Source organism: Mytilus californianus, unplaced genomic scaffold (assembly GCF_021869535.1).
Source record: "Mytilus californianus isolate M0D057914Y unplaced genomic scaffold, xbMytCali1.0.p SCAF_6, whole genome shotgun sequence".
Lineage (NCBI taxonomy): Eukaryota > Metazoa > Mollusca > Bivalvia > Mytilida > Mytilidae > Mytilus > Mytilus californianus.
Window position 1 is genome coordinate 53,025,488 of NW_026262712.1, and position 14,227 is coordinate 53,039,714.

At 32.5% G+C, this 14,227-nt stretch overlaps 1 long non-coding RNA gene and 1 pseudogene across 2 annotated transcripts; both read left to right on the plus strand.

Annotated features, from left to right (window-relative positions):
- The first annotated feature begins 1,768 nt into the window (after positions 1-1,768).
- LOC127706226 (uncharacterized) lies at positions 1,769-7,837 on the plus strand. Of its 2 annotated transcripts, none has more exons than XR_007984330.1 (3): positions 1,769-1,935; positions 6,546-6,653; positions 7,197-7,837. It is a non-coding gene; the product is annotated as an uncharacterized LOC127706226 (long non-coding RNA). The 2 variants fall into 2 exon arrangements; XR_007984331.1 differs by having other exon boundaries at positions 6,551-6,653.
- Positions 7,838-11,588: 3,751 nt separating this feature from the next.
- Positions 11,589-13,866, plus strand: LOC127706545 (ficolin-2-like; annotated as a pseudogene).
- Positions 13,867-14,227: the final 361 nt, after the last annotated feature.

The window sequence follows — 14,227 nt, forward strand, 5'->3', positions numbered from 1 at the left end:
TTTCCTCTATTCCGATGAAGGCAGTGCACGTCTTTCATTTAAAAGATTAAATCGTTGTTTTGCAACAGACGGCGGCACATCGGGCATTGACTTACCATTTTATAATTTGTAACAATTATGATTAACCATATATTTATGAGTTATAACAAAATTATTTTTTATACATCTTTATTTAAGATGATCGAGATTTGAGAATGATATGAAAATAATACTATATATATTACAAAAAAAAAAGTTATCTCAGGTCTAGTTATCTAGTATAAAATATATTCACTGGAAATAAACCCTTTAAAACACAAATCCCCGTTTACTCATTGCGAAGTTTATTTGCTAGTGTTTTTTTAATCTTTTTTTTTAATGATTTTATTATATTATCTTTTTTGTGAAAATTTTGAGTGGTTGAACATGAAATCAAGGATTTGTATAGTGTACACTATACAAATCCTTGATGAAATGGACACCGATGCTACAAAGAAAATTTGTTTAATGTCATCTGTTGCAATATATACTAAGTATTACACGTGGACAGGATGTTCCCCAGAAAATTAAGGTATTCAAAATAAGTTATACACACCCCAAGGGTACACGCCACTGTCATATGGAAAATTACTGGGTCACCAGTTAACTGGTAATCAGCCATGCAACTAATCAGTTGACTGACCATGCCACTACAATTTTAAAAGTTTGTCGTTAGATCAAAATGAAATATTTATTTTAATTTAAAATTGAAGAACTAAAAGGATTTATCATAATTATGAAAGGAAATAATTCAACAAAATCGGATTATTTCCCAAAAGATTATATATTTTTAAAATTTTTTTCCGAGGAAAATAGAAAACTGTATCAGAGACATATATATATAAAGGACCCATCAAGGATTTTATAGAAATCCTTGGTCACATGAAATGGATCTCACACAGACATGCATAATTGAAATTTATACATTGATTGATTCTATGATTTCTTGAGAAATCAGGAGCGAAATATAACAAATATTTAGTTTTGATATTAAATTAAATTTACTTTTCCTCGCTATAATTAATTTGACATAACATTGAGAGATTTAAGGGTTTGTCCGTACAACGTTAGTATTTCACATGACTTATTTTCGCGCTTCGCCTTGAAGCTCATTATTCAGACTGTTTCAGACAAGATGATGAAAATAACATGCAAGGCACTTTTTTTTCGATCATCGTGAAGTGCACTCTCCCCCTCTTCAAGAATTGTATATTTATAAATCCTCGTCCTTTTTAAAATTACCACACTCTTTGTGATTATCGTTATGCTATTATGCGAACAGTAATTAACCCGGGACTTGATTTACATGTAATATCAGGGGCGATTCTAGCCAGGATAAAGGGGGTTTAATACATAGGCAGACCCAAGGGGAGGGGGGCTGGGCCCCCCCTTTGGTGGGAAAAATTTGGTTGATTATATAGTGAATCACTGAAGCATGACTGGAGCGGGCCCCCCTTAGATCAGTCAGCGCCCCCCCCCCCCCCCCCCTTTTACAAAAAGTTCTGGATCCGCCACTGAAATATATGTCTCCATTAAATCAGAGACATATATGTCTCTGATTAAATGCAATGATCGTTCACAAAAAAGGGGAATCAAACCCCCGGATCCCATCCCCCTTCGATCCGCCACTGATTGTGAATATAAATATAATTGTTACTTAAAAGTCATAGACTAGTACTAGCTCCGAGCACCTGTTTTGGGATATATACAGCTAATTAACCGTAAATAACTGCGAGATAATGAATAAATGTACCTGCAATTCACCCTGATTCATTTGTGAGACCACCGACACTAATAATATTACCTCAAAGTTAGAGGTTCTCCGTTACTGGGAACTTCATATCGGATCCGATCAATTTATTGGTTCCATTCCCCCTAGTAATAATGATCCATTTGCAGTGACGATGACAATCAAAGGTATACTCATTACTGTTGATTTTGCATGATAACATACATGTTATGTCAACTCACTTCTCCTTCCTACGGCGTCAGAGAGAGAAAAAAAAGCCTTGCAATGCGTCATAATTATTTGGACTACTTCCATATGATAAAAAAAACCAAACAATAGTTTATTTCACTGATTGAGATTGGACTGACGAGACATTTCAGCATGTGAAATCTTAATTGTTAGTTCAAGTACACAGTTATCATCCATTGATTTTCATTTTTTACAAAAAGATTTCCTAGTGTGGAGTCACCATGTATTACTTTAAAATTTATTTATTTATATTTTTTATGCATAAAAAGTAAGTACAATGAACATTGATGAAGTAGGGGGATGAAATTATTTTATTTTAGTTTGAGAATCACTCATACTTCTTGTATGATGTCACCTTAGCCTACAAATTACCAAAAAGAAACACTTTTTTATTTCCTCTAGCTTATGTGTATGCCTTTTCATATACATGTAAAAATGTATTACTGCCTATATATTGACCTTAAATGTTATTCAGTCTTCCATGGCCTAATGGGACCTTGTTCTACTCATGTGGTATGCTATAAGCAGATAAGTAACTTTCTTTCCTTTTGAAATACAAATATTTTTTTAAATATACATGAAGAATTTTTATATTAGCCGCTCCCCCCCCCCCCCCCCCCCCCCCCTTAATTTTGAAATCTCTAATTTTAGGCATAGGCTCATATAAATTCGACTTTTGAAGAATTGAAATAAATCTGAGACAGCAAATGAGTATTGAGCTGCTTTACATTAAAATACATTATGTACATACATGTGACATACACAATTATATATAAATAGTTATAAAGACATTTAAAAAGCAATTTTTTGCAATATTTAAATTATGTAGGCCCAAATTTTGATAGTTAAACGTTAGACTTTAAACGGCAAAAAATTAACACCCAAAGTTCAAACTTATAGTCTTTAATGTATATATGCTATTGCCATGAAACTAGGTAAACTGTCTTATAATTCTCTAATCTTAGTTCATGCCAAGTTTGATTAAAATTAGTATTTCTACTCTATTAGGTCTCTAGTGTGGATATAGTGTATAACTTGCAAATTATTTTCATACTCCTTCCAAATTTATTGCGGATGAATAACATTTTTACCAGATATTCGGAATCCTCTGGTTTTATCCATGCAGTGCCATTAAAAAATTTTGCCCGCAAACCCCTACTTTTCTTTTCATATTTTTATTACATAGTTTAAAAAGCCATATTTGAAAATCTTATAAAATCCTTGTTATTTTTCCATAGCTTTTGAAAGAAAAAGGTGCCAGTGTTAAGTGTATGAAAAATCTAGAGAGAATCACTTCCCGCCAAATTTTTAATGGCTTATATCTTAAAAACAAGCACACGGACCCTTCATTTTTTCTGTTTTTTTAGTTCCTTTATTCATAGTCTTTTAAAAAGCTTGTTATTTTGAAACGGAGTAGCGAACATCCTTAAGGCCAAACAAAAATATATGTCTGTTTACGGTTACCCAACCGACCGTCCTTTTGAGCGCCGACCCTAAGTCATTTTATTTCCGTCGTAAAAGCAAAAATTAACTGAACTCGTGTCAAAAATGAAGTTTGTGTTGCCAACAATATAAATCAATTGCCTGATACATCCCAATGTTCACAATCGTGAATATGACAGCTGTTATAAGGAAATTCGTGACTCATGTGATGAAATAAACACTTTGCCGCCATTTTTTCCCCAACCAATAACCAAGGGAAATAATCCAATCATTAAAATAACGGGTAAAATTGGCCAAGGATCAACTCAGACCACGACAAGACGAAACGTCATGACTCAAAATCATGTCGCAAAAAATTAAATGAAAAAATAAAATAAAATGGAAATACCGACCTATCTAGCCTTTTTTTTTTTAAAGTATGTAACCTTAAACAGACATATATTTTTTGGGGCCTAAGTAGTGATTTGGTATAGTTTGAAAAGGTCAAATATTAGTATGTCTGTGAAGTTGTCAAACTAAATTAAAGACCCTTTAAACATAAAATTGTCCATATTTTGAGTTATAGCTTATAGATTTTTCTATTATGTTAATATGTCCTGTCCCAAAAGTAGTACACTACACTGTTAAAATCTCTTTTGGATAGAGCCAGCGCAATTTTTTAAATTTGCCTTTTTGCTCATCGTTCCGAAGGAACAGTGCGATTTTGCCATTACTTGGCGTCCGTCGTCCTCTGTTTTTTTTTTTTTGTCAACCATTAGCGTCCGTCTGGTGTTAACTATTTCATACATCTTCTCCTCTACTGAACCAATTCCTACTAAACTTAAGCTGAATGATCTTTAGGGTATTTACAATAAAGTTTGTGTTTTGTTACATGGTTGTCATGGCTAAATATGAACATAGGGGTAAATGCAGTTTTTGGCTTTTATCTCAAAACCCAAAGCATTTAGAGCAAATCTGACACAGAGTTAATTGTTCATTAGGTATTCAAAGTTCTATCAGCCCTGAAATTTTCTGATGAATGTAATAACCCATTGTCATGATTGTTGGGTTGCTGTCACTTAATTGGTAATTTCAAGAAATATTTGCAGTTTTTGGTTATTATCTTTAATATTATTAATGATAAAGATAAACTGTAAACAGCAAAAATGTTCAGCAAAGTAAAATCTACAGATAAGTTTCATAACCAAAATTGTCAAGGGACCTCTTAAGGAGTTATTGCACTTTAACGACAATTTTACACAATTTGTTTATCATGTTTTCTAACTTTAAAAAATCTTCTCCTCTGAAACTACTGAACCAGTTCCAACCAAACTGAGGCTGAATGATCCTTAGGGTATTTAGAATAAAGCTTGTGTTTTATTTTCTGTTTCATCAATAAACATGGCTGCCATGTCTAAAAATAGAACATAGGGGTAAAATGCAGTTTTTGGATTATATCTCAAACACTAAAGCATTTAGAGCAAATCTAATGTGAGGTAAAATTGTTCATTATGTCAAGTTCTATCAGCCATTAAATTTTCAGATGAATCTAACAATCCATTGTTGGGTTGCTGCCACTAGATTGGTAATTTTAAGGAAACTGCAGTTTTTATTTTGTGGTCAAAATATTGGTATGACGTTGAAGTTGGCGGCGTCATCGTCGTCTAAAGACACATTGGTTTTCACACTCTAACTTTAGTTGAAGTTAATGGATCTCGATGAAATTTTACCTTAAGGTTCAATACCACAAAAGGAAGGTTGGGATTGATTTTGGGGGTTATGGTACCAACAGTTAAGGAATTAGGGGCCAAAAATAAGCATTTTTGTAACTTCCGGACATAACTTGTGTGTTAGTGTATGGATCTCTCTGACATTGTACCACAAGATTCCATATCACAAAGGGAATGCTGGGATTGATTTTGGGGGTAATTGCCTCAAAATTTTAGGAATTAGGGGCCAAAAAAAAGGGGTAAAAAACAAGCATTTTTCTAGTTTCATGACAATAACTTGTGTGTAAGTGTATGGATCTTTCTGAAATTGTACTACAAGGTTCCATATCACAAAGGGAAAGCTGGAATTGATTTTGGGGGTAATTGCCCAAAATGTTTAGGAATAAGGGGCCAAAAATAAGCATTTTTCTAGTTTCCAGACAATAACTTGTGTTCAAGTGTATGGATCTCTCTGAAATTGTACTGCAAGGTACCATACCACAAAGGGAAGGCTGGGATTGATTTTGGGGGTAATTGCCTTAAAATTTTAGGAATTAGGGGCAAAAAAGGGGCAAAAAACAAGCATTTTGCTAGTTTTAGGACAATATTTTGTGTGTAAGTGTATGGATCTTTATGAAATTGTACTACAAGGTTCCATATCACAGGGGGAAAGCTGGGATTGAGTTTGGGGGTAATTGCCCTAAACGTTTAGGAATTTGGGGCCAAAAAGGGGCCAAAAAACAAGCATTTTTCTTGTTTCCAGACAATAACTTTGTGTTCAAGTGTATGGATCTCTCTGAAATTGTACTGCAAGTACCGTACCACATAGGGAAGGCTGGGATTGAGTTTGGGGGTGATGAATCATAAGTGGGTTCAAAAAATTTGGGGGGATTTTTTTTCCTTTTTTTCCTTTTGTTTTCTTTAAAATTTTCCATTTTAAATTGGTTATTTCTGATTTATATATAAAAGCAAATAATAATGATACGGTTTGAATAGGTAAATTAGAAATTTTTAAGTTCTTAGACCACATTCATTTTGTGAGCCTCTTGTTTTAATTGCTTCTGTAAGTAATATATTAATTTGAAATTTTGACGACAGACACATACAGATTATACTGTTAACAATATTTCAGAGTTTAATGTTGTCAAGCACACAAATCATAGAAGAATAGTTAATCACGTCATTGTTGTCCATTGAAAAATTAGTATGAACACGATGAAAAAGTACGGGAATGTTTGTTTGTTAAACTATTGACCGTGGTTATGTCTTTGAAACTGTTGACTGGCAAATAGTCTGTGAAATGAAATAGCACAAATATTTCATTCTTTTTTATATCATGGTATATAGAAAAACACATACTGATGTATAATAATAGTTATAGTGACTGTCATTAAATTATAGTTTTTACCTTTTTTAAGTTTAGGGCAAGAAATATATAGAAGATAAAGAAAAATATAAACAATTACAACTGTACAGTAGAAATGATCGGCAAAACAAGATAAACAGAAGACAACAAGGCCTAAATGGTAAGACCACTTCTATATAATAAAAGTGATTGCCCTTGAATGATGACTATTATAAAAATAAGAAGATGTGGTATGGTAAATGAGTTATCTATCCACCAGAGTTCAATGAAGTGGATGCAAGCAATTAAAGACCAATGACGGCCTTCGATAATGAGAAAACCCATACCTTATAAGTCAGCCAATAAAGACCCCAACATGAAAAGATTTAAACAATCCAAATTAGTTCAAAGCCAATAAAAAGTAATAAAAAAATCATGTCTGTGAGCACTCCATCTAACCATAATCTAGGACAGTGGTTCAAATAGCACAACATATGAACAAACTGTAAAAACTGTTGCAAGTGGCTCAACTCATTATCACTGTTAGGCACTAAAACGACTGATATTAAGTTGTGGACACAAAGCACTGAAATAACAGAACTCATAATCATGATTAGTAGGAATATCAAATTTAAGTTTCTCAAAATGTTCATATTAAACATGATAAAATAAGCTTATTTCATATTGCTGTTTTTTTCTCAATTTATATTTTGTGTATTTATAGGTGCAGAGACTTCTTGGTTTTCATGATCATCAACAGATCAATACAGAAGAGGAAACTTAAGGTTAATACTTTTCTACATTGTGTGCTAATTGGATTAATGTGAAATGAAATGTGTGCTTACCTGGAAAAAGAAAATAGGAAATTTCTTCAAAATGGCTGTAAACAAAATGGAGTACAATCATAGATGCACAAGAACACAATTGTGTAATTGCAACAACCTGCCCTGAAGGATTAGGGAGAAATGTAGAAAAAATAGTATTTTTTTTTCGAAATAAACACCTGCTTTATCCATTCATGTACATAGCTCTGTCATATCAACTATATAGAGGAAGATGTTTGAAGAACAAATTGCAAAAATGTATTCTCTACCAATTGAAGGAAGATGTCTGGTGGATGGAATTAATAATGCAATGAACTGTTTTGTAGGGGATTGAATAATTGTACGCAGCAGAAAAGTTAAATTAACATGAAAAGTGGTTATTTTATTTAATCCGCAAATATGCGCACAATATTAATAACATCACAAATAGTATGATATTCATAGCGTTTTGCTTATTATTGTATTGTCTCAAACAGTTAGCCTATTGTTTTTGTATGTCATGTTACTCATCAGTGAACATTTTATTAAAGTTTTAATTATCTTTTGTATCAATTATTCAGTCTCAGGAAAAATTATATTCATACTGTTTTTACTGTTATGAAATTTTCATAGAGGAAAATTGAATAAGAGAAATTTCCATAGAGGAAATTTGGAGAACAATGTTTTCCTTAGAGGAAATTTGTGGTCTTGAATTTTCCCTCAAGGAAAAGTGTTTGTCAAAAATTTCCTCACAGGAAATTGCTGTTGACAAAATTTCCTCACAGGAAAAAGTATTTCCTCAAAGGAAAATTTGAAGCCGCAAATTTCTTCACAGGAAAAAGTATTTCCTCAGAGGAAAATTTGAAGCCTCAAATTTCCTCAGAGGAAATAGAATTTCCTCAAAGGAAAATTTGAAGCCGCAAATTTCCTCACAGGAAATAGAATTTCCTCAAAGGAAATATTAATGCAGCAAATTCCCTAAGGGAAATCTTTTTCCCTTGAGGAAAATACAATTTCCCTTAAGGAAAAATCTTTTTCCTTCAGGGAAATTTGATTTCCCTTGAGGAAAACTACTTTTCCTCTGAGGAAATTGTTGAAAAAAGGAGCATAACTTTTTCAACAGTGGTGCTAGAGCCAAATTTTTTTAGGACAAATATCAGGGAACCAATACCAACCAAGTTATCAACTTTATTTTGACTTTACTCCAAAAATTAAGGTGACAACTTTTGCACTCAGCGGAAGTGCAAACTTGTCCCGGAGACTGTTATATGTTAAAATATACTTTTTTACTTTTTTGTTCTTTTGGAAAATGTTGTTTGTGCTGTATTTAGACCCCTCTACCAAGAAATTTGTTCTGCATGCACACGTATAAAAAATGCTGTTTTTATCTAACGCAATCATAGGTTTGAACGTTGTTTTCAATTTAGACTTGTATATACATATATATATATAATATATATATATATATGTCAGCAGGGTTTAAGAACATCCGTTGTTCGACCTGCTAGTCAAATGCGTTTTGTTAAAATATACTTTTTCACTTTTTTGGTCTTTTCAAAAATGTTGTTTGTGCTGTATTTAGACCCCTATAGGTTGCATTTCTGTAAATATTGACAATGCAATTTCCCATAGGAACTCCTTTTACGGCTAAAACTGTACCACTTTTACAATGAAGTTTTGGAAAAAATCATATCCTAGAATGGAAAGTTCATATGCACTACAATTTTTTTCAAAGGTCAACATATTGCAACGTAAACGGGTTTTCGTGTGTAAACCGATTTTCCTTTCATAATTTTGTCTCATGACGTTATACCCCGCTAGCTCAGCCGTTTACGTTACTGGTAGAGAGGGTTCGGCCTGTGCTTTCGCTCCAGGACTTCTGACAGCATATTGACAATAAAAAGAAACAATAAATTCAATAAATGACAGGTATAAGAAACTTAGGAATGACCAGATGTGACGATTTTGCCAAGCAATGTATTTGCTCATATAACAAATAACCAAGAATCAAGTTTCATATTTAATAGACAAAGACAATATAAATACATAAATATCGCGGTATCTCCATGTGAAAATTTAAATTCTTTAGTGTTTCAATACATTTTCGAACTTCCCCTTTTAGGATAAAACGATGCGGTGAAAAATACCCATAAAAAGTTAACCAATTCAAGGAAGGGTTTGGCCTTAATGCTATCAAATTGAATAAAATGATAGATACTAGAATTTTAGAGGTGTCCGTCTAATTAAAATATTAAGAGTTGTACACTAGTCGGCTTTAACTAAACAATTATTCAATCAATCAAGCTCATCACGTCTCCCTTTCCGAGATAAAATAAATATACCCACTGTTCCCACCGACTTTGTTAGACTAGAACATGAACCTCGTAATTCCATGACTACGAGTCAAAAAGAAGCCCCCACTAGGTCCCAATGTGAATGTAGCGATCTTGGAGTATTAGCAGTTACAGAAAATCTATTGCAAACTCATTTTAAACTATTAAATAGGAATCCTGATTTGAGAATGTTTTCAGGCCATTTTTCTTTAGTCTTTTTTTACTCACTATTCTCCATTCTTTATATACAAGTTCCACATTATTCTTTATTTGCTTGGTCCATTTTCCTCTATTCTTTATTTTGTATGCCCATTACTAGTGTTTTCCATTATATAAATCTTATTTAGACCTTCATAATATAGGTGTAAGTACAATCAAATATAGATGTTTTTACTTAATGTTTTATTTTTAGGGATATGTTTATATGGCAACGAAGCATGGGCACAGGCAAAGGATTATTTCACACAGCCGTCAACTTGCCATGGTAATAATATTCACCAATTATAAATCACAAAAAATTTAATTTCAAAAGACTTTAATTTTTGCTTTTCTTTTTTTTTTAAATATGTTCCACTATACAACAGAGTGAATTTTAATTTTAAATAGCATTTTCCTGGTTCTTTTAAATAGAATTTTGCTAATTTATTTCGAACCAAATAAGACGAACTAATAGTGCAGCAATTATAGCTAGATACATTTGGAGCAAAGTATATTTTGGGTTTTGTACTAGAGCATTCCTAATAGAGGTCGTGGTATAGAGTAATTTATTTCAGTTTAGAAATTAAAATGTATGCCATATATGTTATTTTAGACAGCAGTATTGTTTTTATTTACAGTAAATAACTTTAACGATATTTATATTTTCGATTATTTAGCTTTCCAATTCCTCTTCCTATAACATGTATAAGTAAATATTAAATAAATATAACATGTAACATTTGGTATGTTTCAGAACACTAGGCCTTTAAGTTTATAATGCACATATCATGTTGATGAGCGTAGATTTATGTATTTACATGGTGTAAGAACTCAATTATCCTCACTTTTTAGATTTTTGTTTTTGTCATTTGTCCTTTTTTGTTAAACAAAGAAAGTATTATACTTTCGGAATAGATTGATCAATCTTGGTTTACCTTAAAATTGTTTAAAAACAGAGTGGTAATAAATGAACTAAGGGAACAAATAAAAAAAAAGAAGAAAAACAGATAAGTCAGGTAAGTACAAGGCCGAAAAGAAACACGAAAAAATAAACACCTTTAACAGTACACAAGAAACTACTTTCAAAAGTAAAGATTGAGCGACACCAGGGCTAACTCAGAAAGGTCTGCAATAACTGTTTCGTCTCTTCACTGATGACACCATTCGTGATCAAAATCGGTGTTCCTATGATATTATACTCATCAAATAATATACTTTAATTTATTACCTATGAGGCAATAAACTTGCTATTGTCCGAATAGCCAATAAGTAAGTGTTTTATTATCATAAGTTACGAGAAAATGTTTGCTTCCAGTAAGTATTTTTTTAAACTAATTAATATCTAGTAAATAGTCTTCTTACGGGAAAATATTTGCTTCCAGTAAATATTGCTAACCCAATTAATAGACAGTTTTCTAAAAATAGTAAATTTATTCATCTATAATTCTATAAATAGAGAATATTATATGGCTTTTTCAATATCACATCCGTATCAACCCGAGACACAAATATAATCCCAAGAGCTCTGCTCGATGGATTATATTGGTCGAGGGTTGATACGGTGTGTGATATTGAAAAAGCCATATCATTTACACTTTATAATATATCTCAAGTAGATGTTTTTTCATATGACGTGACTTCATACAGATAAGGGGTTTGATAAAGCTTTTGCAATAGTGACTGATGTCGATGACGTGACGTCATAGAGGTTAAGGATGTGATAAAGCCTTTATAACCATGGGTATTAAATCTATGCCATGACTGATATCGATATCATCACGGATGGCTGATACAGAACGAGTGTATTGATCGTATTACATATACAATTTACATGTATTTAATAAGTATATAATAAAAAAAATACACGGTGAGGTATAATAACTACAGCTGAAACATTGAACGCCAAAACGATACCGTATCATCATGTTAACATAGAAATCATACCACTAATTTGTGGATTGTTAGAAAAGTAATTTGATGCCAATATTCAAACGTTTCGCATGAGTTTTTTTGGTGATGCTACATTTCAGAGAACAAGATGTATTCTGATATTGATAGGATAGAAGTTCTCACATATTCTTACTTAAACACCCTAAACTTTTGGTTACCGAACCTCTTACCAAATTTTGTATTGCACTGCTCCTCGTATTAAATTGTCATATATATTTTTACATGTTTTTCAAAGAAGAGAAAATGGCTATGTTGTTTTTACCGCGGATGGAATGACTACAAATCAGGATTTGGGAACCCTAAGCATGAGTTTTGCCTCGGTTATTTTGCACATGATTAAAATGTATTTTACTATTATCATAACCATCAGTTAAGTTAAATCACATGTCTTTTTTTTTTTAAATCAGGTCATTTTTTAGTTTCTGTAAATTGATTTATTGACGTCACTAAGTAAAAAGTCGGAAACTAAGCAGGGATATTAGCTTTTAGGATTTAAGCTTTCAATATATGCAAGTACCCTTAGATCAACACGTTTTGTCTTTTTGTTTAATTTGTTTTGCTTCGTGTCAATCTAATGAGTATAGCACTTTCAAACTGATTTTTACAGTTTGCTCTAACATTGTGCTGTTACACCAATGTTCCAGGTAAGGGTGGTGGTTATGCGCTCCCAAACTTGTTTGACCCTGCCACATTCTGTATATGCCTGTAAAACGTCAGGAGTTGTACTTCAATTGTTGTAGTTGGTTTGCTTCCTGTCGTATTTGTTGTCTTTTATTGTTTTAACATAAATGAGGCCGTTGGTTTTCTAGTTCGAAACGTTCTACATTTTATCATGTCGTGGCCTTGTTTCGCTTTCTTATACGGTATCGCTTTTGCTGATTGATTGGATACTTCTATATATGTATTCTGTATATACATCCCTGACTTTTACATGTTTGGGTTTGAACATTCCTGATGAAGGAAAATTCAGAAAAGCGCTAAGGCCGTACTATAAAACATAGTTGCTTACATACACATTCACGTAATTACGTCTCTGTTTGGTGTTTGTCTCATTGGCAATCATCCCACATTTTTATTTCATATTTTGTTATTTTTAGGCAACGAGAATTTGCACTCTTTAACATCACAAGAAAACTATGAAATGAGAATCGATTTAATTGATTTCGATGTAAACATGGTTGTAAATAAACTTATCATAGATACAAGGATTAAAATTGTGTAGGCCAGACGCGCGTTTCGTCTACAAAAGACCCATTAGTGACACTTGAATCAAAACAATTAAATAGGCAAAATAAAGTACGAAGTTGAAGACCATTGAGGACACAAAATTCCGAAAGGTTTTGCCAAATACAGCTAAGGTAATTTATACCTGGCGTAGAAAAATCATAGTATTTCAAAAAAATAAAAGTTATATAGATGACCATATCAATGATATTTCATGTTAACACAGTGCTGACTACTGAACGGGTCATATCCTTTGGCGAGAAACCTCAACCAGCATAACCGAGAGACAATCATTGCGATGAAACAAATTTTGTATGAAATATATAACATTTATTGTAAAACTATTATAATGTTCTTTTAAAAAAATGAGAGAAATAAGACTGGAAAGGTATTCTAAACGATTTTTAGAAAACACCTGCGCTATTCTTTGCTGTTTTCTTTCCTTGATATCTTGTAACCGGTATTTCCAGAACATCCACATTCTATGCCGGATCCCAAATATACCTACTTTTTGGGGACAGAAAATATAAAATTTCAGGAAATGATTGTAGACTTAGTACAATAAACTTGATATCGTTACTCATGATTCGTTAGCATGTTAGTAGGGTCAATTTTTGATAGCGTATTTGTATTTCAGGTAACAGCATGGAACATCGCAACGGCCATAGTTTCTCAACAAAGGATATTGATAACGATTACTTCATTGGTCACTGTGCTACAGATTATCCCGGGGCCTGGTGGTTCAATAAATGTGTAACAGCTGATCTGAATGACCAGTATTTCCTGAAGACACGCGGAACATCGAATCGTTTACTGGCGTGCTTGGAAAGGAGCAAACTATTCTTTGAAAGGATCATTGATGATTATCCGTAGAGTGTCAATTTAGGATTTGCACATAATTAAAATTTCAATTAAGTTATTAGTATTTTATTTAGTAGTATTGTGTATTTTTCCCGCTTTGTATCAATATTACGAAGCAGTAGTGACTCGAGTGGACTAAGACTTGAAATTGATACATTCTTAGATCCTCTTCAGATTGATCTTATAAGTATGTACTTATACTGTAGAAAGAAAGTGTTTTAACTAATGACTGTTAGTCCTACAGGATATCATCAGTACAGAAATCAGTGGCGTGAAAATACGGATAGTTTTATTTTAAATTTGCTGTTATAAAATGTCGAAATGATCTTAAATCAAATAATGTATTTACCTCATGCAAACCCCGGATTCCTTGTCCGGGTTCGGTT